Source organism: Oreochromis aureus, linkage group 13, assembly GCF_013358895.1.
Source record: "Oreochromis aureus strain Israel breed Guangdong linkage group 13, ZZ_aureus, whole genome shotgun sequence".
Classification (NCBI taxonomy): domain Eukaryota; kingdom Metazoa; phylum Chordata; class Actinopteri; order Cichliformes; family Cichlidae; genus Oreochromis; species Oreochromis aureus.
In genome coordinates this window covers 6,868,399-6,883,965 of record NC_052954.1, presented here as the reverse complement: position 1 = coordinate 6,883,965, position 15,567 = coordinate 6,868,399, and the positions used below count along the sequence as shown (strand labels likewise).

At 41.3% G+C, this 15,567-nt stretch overlaps 1 long non-coding RNA gene across 1 annotated transcript; it reads left to right on the top strand.

Moving 5' to 3' along the window:
• Positions 1-4,315: 4,315 nt before the first annotated feature.
• Positions 4,316-5,350, top strand: LOC120443216. The gene is made up of 3 exons (XR_005615239.1): positions 4,316-4,404; positions 4,487-4,584; positions 5,214-5,350. It is a non-coding gene; the product is annotated as an uncharacterized LOC120443216 (long non-coding RNA).
• Positions 5,351-15,567: the final 10,217 nt, after the last annotated feature.

Here is a 15,567-nt window from a genome sequence, read left to right as displayed (position 1 = left end):
ACTAACCCACTTAGCAATTATTGGTTACAGGACCACTTTCCTCACATTCCTATTGAGCTATGAAGATATTCTTTTTGTTTTTTCGATGATCGTCTGTAATATGTTTCATTAATGTTTTTAAGGGAGAAAATCAGCTAAACTTTGATTAAACCAAGTTTTTAGGTAATACACATATGGTATGATAATGTTATAATGTACTGCTTATGACAAAATATATAATGATTGGCTGGGACCCACTGACATTTCCAGAAGTCTATCAGGTTTCCCAAAAAGTTGATTCTGTTCATCTGGATGTAGTGTTTTCAGTGGGAGAAACATTTTGTAACTCATCCAAGTGACGTCTTCAGTCTCTATCAGGTATCAGTTTCACCAAAGAAAAAAATGACGATTAAATCTTAGATGAATTCATTTAATGTATTTATGGCCTAAAAAGGTGCAGCTGATCAAACAGTCTATCCATCCATCTATCTAAGGCAACTTTTGGAACCCCTTTGGAACCACTGGAATAAGCTACATCCACACCCACAGGCAAAAAATACCTTAAGGATATTTGAATTTTTGGAAATTTGAATTTTGTGTTTTCTGATTTGTCTCCTTTATGGTCATTTTTCATTTTCTAAAACTGTTATCCAGTGTATTTAAATATAAAGCTGTGTTTTCCTGTACAAACATCCACATGCAGTGAGTTACAGTGAGAGGAGTTTCAACACCTTGTTGCAAATGTCACTGACTTATTCAGTATGTTTGGGAATGATAACTGTAGAAACATTAAAATCAGCACAGATTCATTTTCACAATAAGCATCTCAGGCTCTTTCAACACATGCAGTCCTGCCTACGAGGTAAAAACCTTGTGACTTGGCTGTTTCCTGCAGTCATGTGTGTCATCCATGGGTGTGGATAAACGTTAGCTTCAAGTCTACCTGTTATTACTGCAGATTTTTTTTCTGATTCTTCTTCTGTTTTTTGTTGTTTGTTTTTTAAAGTCTTCAGGTCTATTATTACTTACCTTTGTAACTTAACTATAGCACAAGCACAAATTTGTACATACCATGGGAAAACAACAGCACCTACACACTCTGTATGTGGCTAACCATAAATTAAACTGAATCACAGCTGGGCACCTGGCAAGTACTTCAACAAGTGTGAGCCACAATGACCAGAATGCAGCAGCACATAACATAACACATAACATAACATTCATAAATATCTTGAAGATATTCAGCAACATTATGAGCTTAATGTCCTTTAAATGAGTTATGATGTAATACTGAGAAATGTAATCCTGCATTTGAGTCACTCCCACAGCACTGAGTGTACTCAAAGAACAAAATGTTCTAGCAATCCATAAAATGCACGTTTACCCAACACGTACTCTCATCAGCTGTCACAGTCGTGTACATTAGGCTCCATGCCTATATATTTATACTCATCTGACACGTATTTGCACTACACATTCCCCAACCTTAACCATCATCACTAAATATCTAACCCCGACATTGACCCTAATCTTATTCTTAACCTTCAGACTACCCTTTGAAGGTCTGTCCCACAGTGCTGGGTCCTGCCTGAACATCCCCACTCTCCAATGCAAATACACTCAGACACACACTGCGCGCATGTGTGTGTGTGTGTGTGTTTGCGGACACATTTCCTGCCAGGGAATCGTTGATCACCGGCATACATCTTATCTCAAGCACACACAAATGCATGGCTATACACACATACCGCAAGACCAACACAGGCTCACCTGCATGGAGTTTACACTGCACACCCACACACAGTTGAGTTAGCGCTGACAGGTACAGTACACAGAATACCGGTTGGTGCATGCACACACACACACACACACACACACACACACACAGTGAGAGAGCATGGCTGGAGGTGCCTGGTGTTGTTTTCTGACTCATATTACAGCTCGCTGAAGCAGCTCCTTCTGCTGCGGCAGCAGCTCTCATTCCACTCAAGCCACATGAAGGAGAGCTGGCTTCCCTGTTAAACAGACGCTTTAGTGCAGCACCGCCGCTGGGTCCCACCAACCTAGAGAAAGAGCGAGGAGAGGAGAGGGAGAGAAAGAGAGACCCTCCACCCTGCAGCAGTGCAGCCACACCACAGCCATTATGTGCAGATTCAATGGAATCTAATGTGGAGGATGTGGCTGGCTGTATCTCAGATGCTGTTTATGTAACTGTGGGGAGAAGCCGAGTGTGGAATATTGAACGGAGAATAGCGGAGGCCAAGGACAGAATAAAGCCATCCATTCTCTCCTTTTTTTTTTTTTTGTCTGTCTGGGTGAGCGCTCCTCTGCAGGACTTTTTCCAACAGCTTAATGAGCTCTTGACAGAGCCATCGTAGACAAAAAATACAATTAAAACATGGTCGTGTGTTTGAAGCTATGGCAATTACAAACTGATGATCATGTGTATGAACAAAAAGAGGGTTGTTTGGCACAGATTTCAAAAAGCAACAGGTCTATGTGTGTTCCAGGACCATACATGCAACTGTCAGCTAGGCTGGGAATGAATCACAACCGCTGTATGCTCTCCCCATGTTTTGTATTAGACTGCCCCCTAGTGTTGGTATCAGGTGGGGCATAGTCTGTCCTGCAGCTTGCTCTCTCTCTCTCTCTCTTTGTCTTCGTGCTAACAGGTATTAGCTCTGGGGGAGCCTCAACTTGAGCGAAACTAGCAGATGTGGAGGTGATAATGACTCTCAAAGTCCTCTTGTCCTTGGCTCGGGGAGTTTTCCCAGACCTCATGTGCTCAGTCAGCTGAATTAGAAGAACAACAAGTGCTCTGGGAGTCGGAACATACAGTATGTGTGGATGGCGATGGAAAGATGGAAAGATGATGTGAGAGGTTTGATAAATCCCTCACGTCCAGCCGAAGCGATGGCCCAGACGCCCCCAAGCACACAGATTCCCATTCAGACCCATTTCTTTCGCTCATTGTTCTCCTTCTGTTTTTGCCAACTTGTAATTGGCTCCTGTGTCAGTGCCTGTTTATGCTGTCAAGTAAGTAATAAGTTTGACAAAGTGAAAGGAGACGCTGGAATCTGTTCAGTTTCTGTTTAACAGCTCCCCTGCACTGTTTATCTGAGCACAATCCCAGGCACTTCATTTTCAAGATGTTCAAACACTGAGAGTGAATTTTCTGGAGCATTGGAAACAGGTCGAGTTATCTCACCACACCGCCTTGAGTAATTCCGTTTAGTGCGACTGGATACTTTTTTTCCGCTCCCCAACCAGATTCATCTGACAGCTGCAGTTTTGACTGTGCAGAGTCAAAACATTCACATGAAGGAATTCACACGAAGTGCTCATACACCGTCAGGCTAACACTAATAAATATGATGTGGTGCAGGGGCAGCACATTTTCTCAACTGTCCAGTTTGATTTACTTTGCTTATATCTTTTACTTGAGTATCTAAACTCAAGGGGAAAATAATCACAGTTGCTAGTTTTCCAAGGTTATGCAATAAACAGGAGCTTTTTTTCATTAGGTAGTTTACAATTTTTGCTATGACTTCTAATCCTGCTTAAATAACAGTTGTCAGTGTAACTCTTAGAAGGGGCCTGTGTATTAAATGACACATATTGCACATTTTACAAGAAAGGGTTAGATAAACTCCAGTGCTAAATATATATGTTAAAATATTTATCAGTGACTGAACTCTTTTCTCCTGGCTAAACTCTTATAGTTGTATATTAACGGTACATTACATATATACATATAGGTCAATTTAGTTCAATTAAATTCAGTTTTTTTATATAGCACTGCAGCAGTTGCCTCAAGGAGCTTTATATTGTAAGGTTAAGACCCAACAATATTACAGAGAAAACTCCAACAATCAGACCGCCCCCCATCAGCAAGCAATTGGTGACAGTGAGGAGGAAAAACTCCCTTTTTATAAATAGAAACTTCAGGCAGAACCAGGCTCAGGGAGTGGCAGCCATCTGCTATGACCGTTTGGGTGTGAGGGGAGGAAGAAGAGACAAAAGACAATGTGGAAGAGAGCCAAAGATTAATAATAACTAATGATTAAATGCAGAGTGGTGTATAAACACATTCAGTCCACTATGGGAAGCCCCAGCAGCCTAGACCTATTACCACATGACTGATCCAGCACTAACTATGAGATCTGTCTCAGAATCCAAACTGGAAGGTGGTTCCACAGAAGAGTGGCCTGATAGCTGAAGGCTCTGCCTCCCACACAGCTTTAAATATCATAGAAACCACAAGTCTGAGAGGAAATTGCTCTGTTTCTGTTTCTCTCTGACGTTTCCTTAATCATCTTTTCTGTCTGTGCTGTTGCAGTCGTAGATGCTCAAATTAAACGATGTGGTCAAAGTATGTGCAAAGAAATCCCTGGAAGCCAAAAGCTTAAGCTTCAGATATAAAAGGTCAGTTTTAGGTAATTTTTTCTACTCTTTCCTTTTTATGATGTCAGAACAGATTTCCCTAATATGGTCATCTCATCCACAGAAGTCTCACCCCAAATCTTCTGTTTACAAGAGGAAAGACAATGAGAAGAAAGTTGGGTTCCAAGATGTGGGAAGCTAAAACTGAACTGAGAGACTCCAGTAAGGCCCACAATAAACAAAAAAAGGATTACTGTGAACTCTGAATCATACCTAACTACTTAAAGAGAATCCAAGCATGAAAATACAGAGCTTGGAATGTGCATAACAGCATATCTGTTTTAAAGAATAATGTGTTTGTGGTCGAGGAGTAACATTAGCAACACCCTTACGGGTTGCTAAGTTTGTACTTGATTGAAACCTGACATGTTAGCACAGTGTTGTTATAGTAGCTAACATTAGGCCATGTGTGGATGGTTGGTGTTCAGTGTGGGGTAGAGGTGTGTGTTTCTGTAATGTGAAAGCCTACACCCAAAGCTCGTTTTATCTAGTGTCTCGCCTCAAGAAAGCTTGGCTCCAATCCAAGACCAATGAGTGACGTCACATTTAACTACAACCCCTTTTTATAAAGTCTAGTACTTTGAGCTCTGTGAAGTTTGTCCTCTGCATTTTTTAAAGTGGTGAGGAGAAAGGTTTCCAGTGAACAATTACTGTAGAAATACGTGAAACACTTGATCATTTGTCTAGTGTGGATCTGAAACAGTGCCAACATGGCCTTAATTATGATGTCAGAGGGAATCTAAAGCACTTATTCATTAATTACTGATCATATATTGTGCATTTTTTCACAGAGAGGACAGAAATCATATTTTACCCCTTCAAAAACCCAATTGGACCACCTGCTCCTGTGTGCGTGAGGAAACTGGGTTTTTGGTTCATATCTCCTGACCTGCAATACAGCCTCACAAGACTATATGGCACTTTCCAAAAGTCATTCATCTCCCTGAGCAAGGCAGGTTTCAGTGCATGCCTCAGACACACACACACACACACACACACACACACACACACACACACACACACACGTATGCATTAACAGTAGAGTGTATGTTTAACTTAGCAGCTAGAATAGTCCCCCAGTGAGACGTGCTGATGGATGGATGTCACGAGGCAATGACCTGCCTGGGTCTCCTCTGTTTCACACAGCCACATTAACTGGGTCATCAATCAGTGTGTGTCTGTGTGTGTGTGTGTGTGTGTGTGTGTGTGTGTGTGTGTGTGTGTGTGTGTGTGTGTGTGTGTGTGTGTGTGTGTATGTGTTTCAGAACATGCACAAGCGCCATGTGTTCAAACTGCAAAAGCATGACTCCGTATGAGCTGGTGATACACTCATTAATTGCAGCGAACTAGCCAATCAAGAGACCAAACAGCAGGCTGATTAGTCGTAGACTTGTGCAAATAAACTGCAAAACATCTGCGAGGAAAAGGAAGGTGTGGACAATCGAGACTGGGTGAAACAGAGATGAGCAGGATAGTTTAGCTTGAGGTAAGAGTTGTACAACTTAGCCATACACTGCCCCCTCTGCATCCACGTCAGAATCCCCGTGGATACATTACCAGACACAAAAAGGGAACACACACACACATAAAAGCAAGAACGCACATGAATTCACGTACTTATTTTTCTTTCTTTGCACTTATATTTGTCTCTCAAGTGCACCCACTAATGCTAATGGTCCCTGCAAAGAAGATCCATCCAGAGTTGAGCAGTGCTACAGCTCAGCGGTTGTGATGAATGAAGAAAATCAAAGCTGCAAATTTTATCTGGGGCTCCAGTGTGTGTGTGTGTGTGTGTGTGTGTTTCCCTTCCAGCTGTGCTCCAGCAGGGAGCACAGCTTCACAGCCCAGTCCCCTCTGATACAACCTCTGTGGTTTATATAACAGTTGGCAGACACAATTGTAGAGAGTGTGTGAGTAAATTACTACGTATTTTAGTATGTGTAGGGGCAGGTATCTGTGTGTGTGTGTGTGTGTGTGTGTGTGTGTGTGTGTGTGTGTGCGCGCGCAAGTATACCTCCAGCCTGGCAATGCAGCACGGTGAAACACTGATGTAGAACAGAGGTTATCTGGAGTGAACATGCAGATGTTTATAGCAGAGATGAAAGAGCCTGCATTTACACAGACAATCACACGCTCACACACACAGATAGACATTAGCATACAGGACAACATGCATGTGCAGAGTCCAACACATCCCTGCCATGGTGACACACTCACACCAGTGTGAATGGCATTACACTAGCTAAGGAATCTGGCTGCTGGATGTTTCCGCCATTCCTCTGTCAACCATTCATCTCTCTGCTTCGAGGGAGGAGGGGAATGAGGGGTGAGAGAGGTGCACAGAGAGCCAGATTCAGAAAGAGAGAGAGAGAGAGAGAGAGAGAGCCCGTGTCTTCATTCAGCCACTGGCGATATGCCAAGAACATTCTGTACTGGTTTACGTTTCTATTCGTCATGAAGCTGACCTTCCTGTCTGCTTCTCTGCCCAGTTACTGTCTGCAGGAATCCCCTCCTGACTGCTCGCTCATCTGTCTACGCTAAAAGTCTTACGGACTCATACTCTGGAAGAAAAACGTGATGACTGACAACAATAAATACGTCTGCCTTTATAGCTGTATGCATAAATGTGTGAGGACTGTGTGCCTTTATAAGACAGTCATTGAGTTCTGGTTCTCCAAATGCCTGAATTTAGGCTAGCTAGTCAAAATCCTTTCAGATGCCTGGATCTGAAACAAGTTCATAGAGTGACTGATATCAAAGACAAAAAGTTTCTAAACAAGCTTTTTTCACAGCTCAAAACCCAAACTTAGCAAAATCTGCCAACTAAATACAGCCGATGTTGTATTATGTAGCACATTGTCTATATTCATACAGGCAACATTTCCCTGCTCTACCCCAGCCATCCCATAATTGGCAGCTTGTAGAACTACCTTTAGCAGCAATAACTTGAAGTCATTACTTTTTGTTTGAGTTTTTCAGTCTCTCTTGCTTCAGTTCATTGAAGGTTCAATTCTTTGGCTTGTATGCATTCATTTATGCTCAGCTCTCACAGCATTTGGTCTCACAGCTCTCAAATCATTTCATAGATTTGTGTGTTTGCTGTGTTGGGGATCATTGTCTTGTTTCATGACCCAATGTGGGTGAATCTTTTTGTTGGACCAAAACCTTAACATTTAATTCTAGAAATGTTTGATGCTGCAAGGTACCAAGTCCTGTGTTTGCAGAATAAGCCCAAATAATGACCCCCTCCACCACCGTGCTCAATATTGGCATGAGGTGTTTGTGTGCTGATATGCTGCACTTGGGTTTGCCAAATGTGGTGCTGTGTATTTGGTCACTTATCTCCACTTTGGTCTTGAGTGTCCAAAGGTCACTGTTCTAGCAGTCTTGTGGACTGATCAGATGCAACTTTGCAAACCTAAGTCGTGCCCTCGTGTTGTTTTTAGAGAGAAGAACCTTTCACCTGTCTTTTTCTAACTGTACTGTCATGACCTTTAACATGGTAACTGAGGCCTGCTGTGTCTGAGATGTAGCTCTTGGGATTCTTGGGGTGAATTTGGTGGGAAGATAGTCGTATTTGAGTAGCAGCACCAAGCCAGAACTTACCGTCAGAAGTTCAGTGGTTCAAGCTTTGGTTATTCTACATACCAAAGTAGAGTGTGAATGTTAGATATAGAAAAAGCGACAGGGTGGAAAACACTAAAATTATATTAGTTATGAGCGCAGCATATAAAAATAGTGGGCAAATAAAGTAGAGTGGTCAAACATTTCCATTGAGGTAGTTACAGTTATGCGTTACTCCTTTCTACCATTAGGGGGCCCCAGACTTGAGAAAGTGTCCTATGTAGTTTAAAACTTTGTACTAAATTGCGTGACATGTTAATGGATATGTTTAAAGTATATTTACCTGTCTGTGTGTCTATTTGTCTGTAGTTTTTCCTGAACAGACCACAGTGCTACATATGACAAACAGTCTAAACGCAACCAGCTGTGGCCTGGAGTCACTGAACTGCTGGGAGCCCCTATCCCAGCAGCATTGCTTTCTGTTCACACACACAAGCCCAAATACATATGGTATGATACGCAATTACATATTTCTTAATGTGGAGTTAATGTTTTTTTAAAGCAAATGCTATTCTTTCCCTCTTCCTCTACTTCTTTATTTTCTTAAAGGTTCGCTCCAGGGTCTGCGTGTGCGTGAATTTTTATATGACCACGTCCTTTGCGTGTACATTTATGCGAGTACATGGTGCACAAATGTCCACTTAGTCCAACAATCAATAAAAGCCTCTTTGTTTGAATTATATTAGAAGGAGTAGACCTCTCTATTGGCCTCGCAGCACCATAAACACCACTTATTAAACTGTATAAACTGGCATTATCCAGCACAGATCTGACAGTAAAAAATATATTTTCGGTGTCGCCTCTGGCTGGGGTATATCAGTAACAGCTTCTATAGGTTATTAGTGAGGGTGTATGGAAAGACTGATGACAGAGGAATATGTGCTGTACAGCACGGCTATAAACAGACCTTGACTTGATGTGAATTGAAGAGTATTAGCATGCATTTCGGCACAGAGAGCAATTAGAGAAAGGAGTGGAGTTCATTTGTTTGCTGTGAGTGGAGGAAAGTCAGCCAGTGCTGACTGACAGTTCACGAGTGTCTGAGCTGAAACTGGGATGCAAATAGCGATCGGGGCAGAGGAAACCATGGGCCAAAGAAGAAGAGGTGCACACTTCTTACTTGCAAACTGTCAGTCAGTGTTAGCATATTAGTTTCATGCAGAATGTAAGTTACAAAAAATACTAATCATAACTTGTATCTCCAGAAAAGGAACTCATGGAAACCTAAGCTGAACTTTTAAGAACTTACTAAAGCTTTGATAAAAGGTTCAGCAACAGTATATCACTTTTATTTACTGTTAGGTACACAGTGGTTGTTGGAAAGATGAAAATAGAGTGCTACTGACATTCTGTCATATTTAGGTTGGCTCTCTGACAATGCATCGAAACCCCAACCTCTTATACTAACGCTGGCCAGAATCTGTTTTTAAGGCCAAGAAACGTTCTCAATCATTCTTTCTCTTTAAATCTGCTGTTCTGCCTGATACAAGTTGATATGTGGCTTTTGTTGGCGAATTTGTTTTGTCAAAGTTGCCAAGTGATGGCACAGTACTGCTTCAAACCTGTGAAATAATGAGCCCAGAAAGTCCTTAAAATCAGTGCCAAGCACTGAAAACAGAAGCTGAAGCTGTGGCAATGGCTTGTGTTGTGATTAGTGCAACATGTCAACACACGTGCACACACACACACACAGTATCCTTTCATACATTCAATACACATGAATTATTCAACTGTGCTGCATTCAATTTTGTTTTGTGAAATCTCTTTTAGTTGTCTTTTGGTCTCAATCAATTAATGAGAAAAAATATTGTTCTGTTTAATAACCAAATGTCGTGCTAACTGTAAATAACAAATGGAGATAGCTTCCTGTTGTCCAGCAGGGAGTGAATCCTCAGGTTTCTAGATATGTCTGGTGTGGCTCTATGGAAAAACACAACTTCTGTTCCCTTATCTATGACCTCAGGATACCTGATAAGTTTGTGGTCTAAGGTCTTACAGACAAAAAGCAGGAAAAATGTTTCACCATGTGACTGCTAGCCAATGAGCATGTCCCCCAGATTCTCAGTCCGATCTACCTCACACTCCTTACATCAGATTTTGAAATACCACGTCAACAACGAAAATTCTCAGTTTAAGGATTTCACTAACCAATAGGTGATGTCCCTATCCCGTCTTTAAGTCTGACATCATTAGCCGTTTCGGTGTCCAAACTCTGCTTCAGGTCCCAAAGTCAAACGAACACTGCGGCATCACTGAGAGTCACAAACTGTCTAAATTCTTTCATCTTTAATAAAATGATCAGTGTGGCTGCTCTACCAGGATGCCTGCATGTCAAATTAAGTTTAACATCCAGGCATCCACGAAAACAGAATTCATGAAGTTTAACAGAGTTCAAAGTTAGCAGGGAGTTAGCTCGCTAGTTTCCACCTAAACATAATATACCACGTTCTGACTGAGAGATTTATGAAAAATGAAAACGTACAGCTCTGCTATCACCTCCGACATAAACAAAGATAGAAAACTAAACAGCAGTGACGTTTGTAGGATTACTGAAGTTGGGCTAGCTGATGAATAATGATGGCTAGTGGTGGTAGCTAGCTACACAGCTATGGTTAGCATAATGTAAACACATGAAGCTGGAGGATGAACGCTAACTTTTTTCACCCAATTAAAGTTAACGTGAGGGTTTCCGATGGTTAGAGACAAATACATGGCAGGATGCTGTAAACGGACCAAACTTCAGTCAGGAGAACAACTGAGATAATCCATCCACAATATGAGGTTAGTCGTTAATATACTGCTGCATTGGCTGGGCTGTAGTTACATCGTAAGGTTTTAAAAACTGAGCTTTAAAATGATTAGCGGTAATAAAAACCGAGAGAAGCCAAGAATGATCACTGACTGTTTTTAGGGGCTTGCTGCGATTAAATAGAACAAGATACAAAGCATTAAAACATGTTAAAAACCCAACAGCCTTAATAAACACAGAGTAGTTTGGACCCGGAAGCAGGGTTCATATGTCATCACTTACCTGCATCCATTCTTTATATAAAGTCTATGGTTGCCAAGCTAGTTGTCTGTCTGCCAAATGTTTCTGGGAATTTGTCACAGATTTTTATACTTAAAATACTCCTTCTTACAGACAGGGAAGTTGTGTAATATAAAACCAAAACAATAAGCTGAAAAACACTATAAAGCGCGGCAGACTTGGTGGTTTCATTTGTCCTTTCACGTGACACAAACATAAATTATCCATGGTCGATATTAAAAAGTACTGATTGGATCATGTTTAACTTGCTGCAGGGCAGAAGGGATGTAAGTGTCAGCAAAACCAAATGTGCATGAGACAACAGTAAAAAACATGTTTGTTTTCCTTTTGGTGGTGCCTCTTCAAACCAGTCTTCAGCAGCCTGGGGCTATCTGCGCTTTCACAGGTAGAGCGCTCATCAAAATGAATGACAGCTGCTCAGTTAGTTGGTGGACCAGCTGATGGGGGAGGGGAGCGTGACTAACAATACGCTTTAGGCCTGCAGGCATTAAGTTGCATGTTAATCCTTCGAGTTGTGTCTTGCAAAATGCTTTAAGCAGCTGACTTTAAAGCCTTTAGCACGTCCAACTGGTTTTAAAACTTCACAAACAGCCCTGCTTGGCCAAAACAGTCATAATTATTCCATTTGTCTTGTTTTTATCCAGCACCCAACCTTGGATTTATCCATGCATATACCTTTAAATCACAGCCAATCACACGCACACAGGAGGGTGAGTGTGTAAAGGGTCCACCGATCTGTCTTTGAACGCAGCCTGAGCAGCTGTAACACTCTGCTGTTGACTTCATGTTGACTTAGCCATTAAAGGCTGTAAGACGTCTGAAATCAAAACCTGCGTAACTGTTTGGATTGGACTAAGCGTGCCTTATAAGTGTACACTTGAGCTGTGTTAAACACTTGTACTTCTGACACACACAGGTCGTCAGTGCAACTCGTAAAGAGAACAACAACTCATAATAGCACGTTGCTCTCCCATACTCTCGCAAGAAAAAAGAGGTAAACAACAACAATGAACATAAGCAGTGAAAGTGAAACTCATATTTCAGCGAGACGAGAGCAGACTCGGGCTTTGGTTAAAGGAAGATGTAGGCCTGTGCAAACGAGTGCAGATGGGTGATTAATTGCTCTGGCTCAGATGAAACAATAAACAGAGCGAGAGCTGGATTGTTCCCGTCAACCTAACTGTCATGTCAACCTCTAACATCTTGATTTCAACATTCTTCCAGTCTCCACATTTCACTCGTGACTCACATGTTTGCTCTTTTTGAGTCAACATTTTGAAAAATAAAGACATTTGAAAGACAGACCCATCCTTCTTTCATCTTCTCTTTTCCAATCTTGTTAGCGCCCTCTGAAAATCACACAGTCTTGCTGTTTAAGAGGTCTTTATGATACACTGACACACCTACAGTAAACGTGCACACAGCTTCAAGCTAAATTCCTGAAAAAAAGCAATTGCTACACCCAGTGACACCTCAGAGAGGTTGCATGAACCCACTTGTTTTTCCATTTTACGCTTTTTCTCGTTTTCTTCTTCTACTACTTCTTTGCTTTGACATTATAAAGACATTTTGACAGATTGTTGAAACAACGCTTAAAGTCTTCCAGATGGACTGTCAATAGGTCCCCTTAAATGAAGTCCTTGTTTTATGGAATCAAAGCACAGTCAGACTGAATTACAGCTGAGAGTGACATGAAAGGAAAGGAAAGGAAAATTCCCTTTTCCTACTGTAATGCAGCAGATAACTTAATATTGCTCTTTTTGATTATTCTTTTGATAAAGTCAATTAGCCATTTGAAAATGTGTGATGGTGGCAAGATGGGAGCTGAAAATACACCAAAAATCTAAAAGATTTTTAGAGAAAAAGTCAAACAAACTTCCCCTTTATCAAGTGTTCCTAGTGTAAAGTTAGAGAAATGCTCCCATGGTGTTGTTTTGTGGTGGTATAGTATGACATCAGCAGTTTTCAGATGGATGGTAGTGCAATCTTTCCACGTTGAACTCGTGGGATCCATAAAATGTTGATGAGCGCTGCCATTGGCACATGTGCTGGACTTTCAGGACTCTGGAGATTGAGCATCTGTTGACCCCATTACTCGGTTAAACAGTCCGGTCGGGGTCCTGGGACCTGGAAATACTGAGGGCATGACTAACAGACAAACACGTGGGCATGTTTATCAGTTTAGCCTGATATCGTGTTCCTTGATGGATTTATTCAAATGTGCACACACACACAGATACATTTGTCCTGTCTTTGCAAAGATATTTGTTGCAAAAATATAATGCTCATCCAAATTGTAATCTTAACATTGTTTTCTCTCCTAAAACAAGTGAAACACCCCTTTGCAGTTCAAAATGTTAACTTTGCCCTGTCAAAGATAGCTGTATAAATACAAACACGTGTACTGTACCCTAAACAGGTCTACTCCCTAGCTTGGGATATTGGTATTTTTAAAGTCTTTATTAAACTGTGACATGCCTAAGCCCAGTGGGTCACCATGTGTATGCCAAAAACTCTCTGGCATATCCATTAAGATGTCATTAACAGACTTTGCTCTATGGGTGGCTTAAATGGCCTTAGGCTCATTCAGATGCAATTATCTTCACATATTCAATGAAAAAAGAAACAGGTCCAGCTCCTCTGGCCATTTGTTCATGCAACTGGCCAGGATTATCTATGTGTACCACTGAGTGCTATCATCAGTTTAGCAAGTAGCCTACACTTACATGCCTCCCAGTTGTGGATCTGGTTTTCTTGGCTAAATCAGAGGTTCATTTGGTTCCAAAGTGAAAGGGACATTTTTTTATGTTTGTTTTTAAACACAAAGGACCAGATTTATACATTCCAGCGCAAACTGGGTTTCGGTACTATCTGTATTTATAAAGAGGGCACGGTAACGAGACTGTGTATAAGAGTGGGGAAATCAAAATATTTTGCAACTTAACCTGTGGCATACATTTCTGTTAGCTTCTTTCTCAAGGCGCAAAATATAAGGAAGAGAATCTTTAAATCAAAGCACATGGATTTACTTGTTTTTGTGACATGCAGTTTACCGACAACTGCACAGATATTCAACTGCAAAAAAAGGGCGGGTCTAATTTTTTACACTTGTTATTGAAGTGAACCGACAGCGCAGCTTAAGCTACTCACTGTTGCTGTTATTTGAACGTGTAAAAACTGCTTAAAAACATCAATATAATAGAGAACTCTGGCCCTACTCGCAACAAAAAATGCGAAAATATTCAAACATCTACATTTAGGGACAAATTCTCGTATGAAACTGCCACAAATTCTCATGACAGTGACAAACCTTTACACACTGATTCTTTTTATTTCAGTGAACTTTCTTCTTTCTGCACAAAAGACATTTTCTGTGGGTGGCTAACCTTGAGCTAACCCTAAATATAACACAGCCTGACAGTAATATCACAATAGTTTATTTTCTTGCTGATCCATAGAATAATAAAATATGATTTCCCCAGCCTCTATTATCATTCCACATGAAACGCTGTTTAGTTCCAGGAGAAACAACCCTGCTGTCATTCTGCTCGCTATTGTGCAGTTATGCACAAAATAATATTTTCTCTCTAAATTAGCATTATGGAGTTTGCACCAGTGCTGAGGGCTTCAACATAACAAGGTTGCAAATCACTGTACACACTCTTGTACTGTAAGCACACACAGTGCGTCAGCTGGCTAGTAATTGTCTAGAGCAGTGTAAACAGGAAACATGTCGCGGGACCTCGAGGTTCGTCATCAGACCTCCCAAAGCTTCGGTACACAGCAGAACAATATGAGCATGACACTAAAAATATACACACATTTGTCAGCATATCTGAATTTACCTTCAGTGTGAGAGAGTGCATGTGGGCATTCGTGCATGCCTGCGCATGAACGATTATGTGCGAGTTTATCTACCGTATGCGTCAGTGTGCGTTCATGTGGATGTGTGTGGAGCTGTGTTGTTAGGAGGCAGCAGTATAAACATACTTGTGGAGAATGGGGCAATTTCCTGGTACACACAGCTGGATAAAACCCTGGACAAGTTAAGACACAGTAAGAGAGCGAGAGAGAGGAGAAGAATAAAAGGCAATGTTTTTCTTTTGCTTCTGCTCAATGCTTTACAGGAAATGGTGGAGGTTTTGTAGATTAAATAGGATCTCTTTCATTTGCAGTTTCGGGAGAAGTTGTCTTGCTTTGCTTAGGTAGTTATTCAAGCACATAGATATAGAAATTACTTTTCTAATTGTCTCCAAAAAGACATTTCCCTGTTCAAACCTCTTGGTCAGCTCAGGGCTTAAATGTTTACCCTTCCATGCACAGTCCAAAGACGTGCTTGTTGGGTTAATTATTAAGTAGGACCGCAAGTGTGTCTTTTTCTGTGTTAGCCATGCGATGGACTGGTGGTCTGCCCACTGTGTACCCTTCCTCTCACCCTAGGACAGCTGATACAGGCTCCAGCACCCCCACAT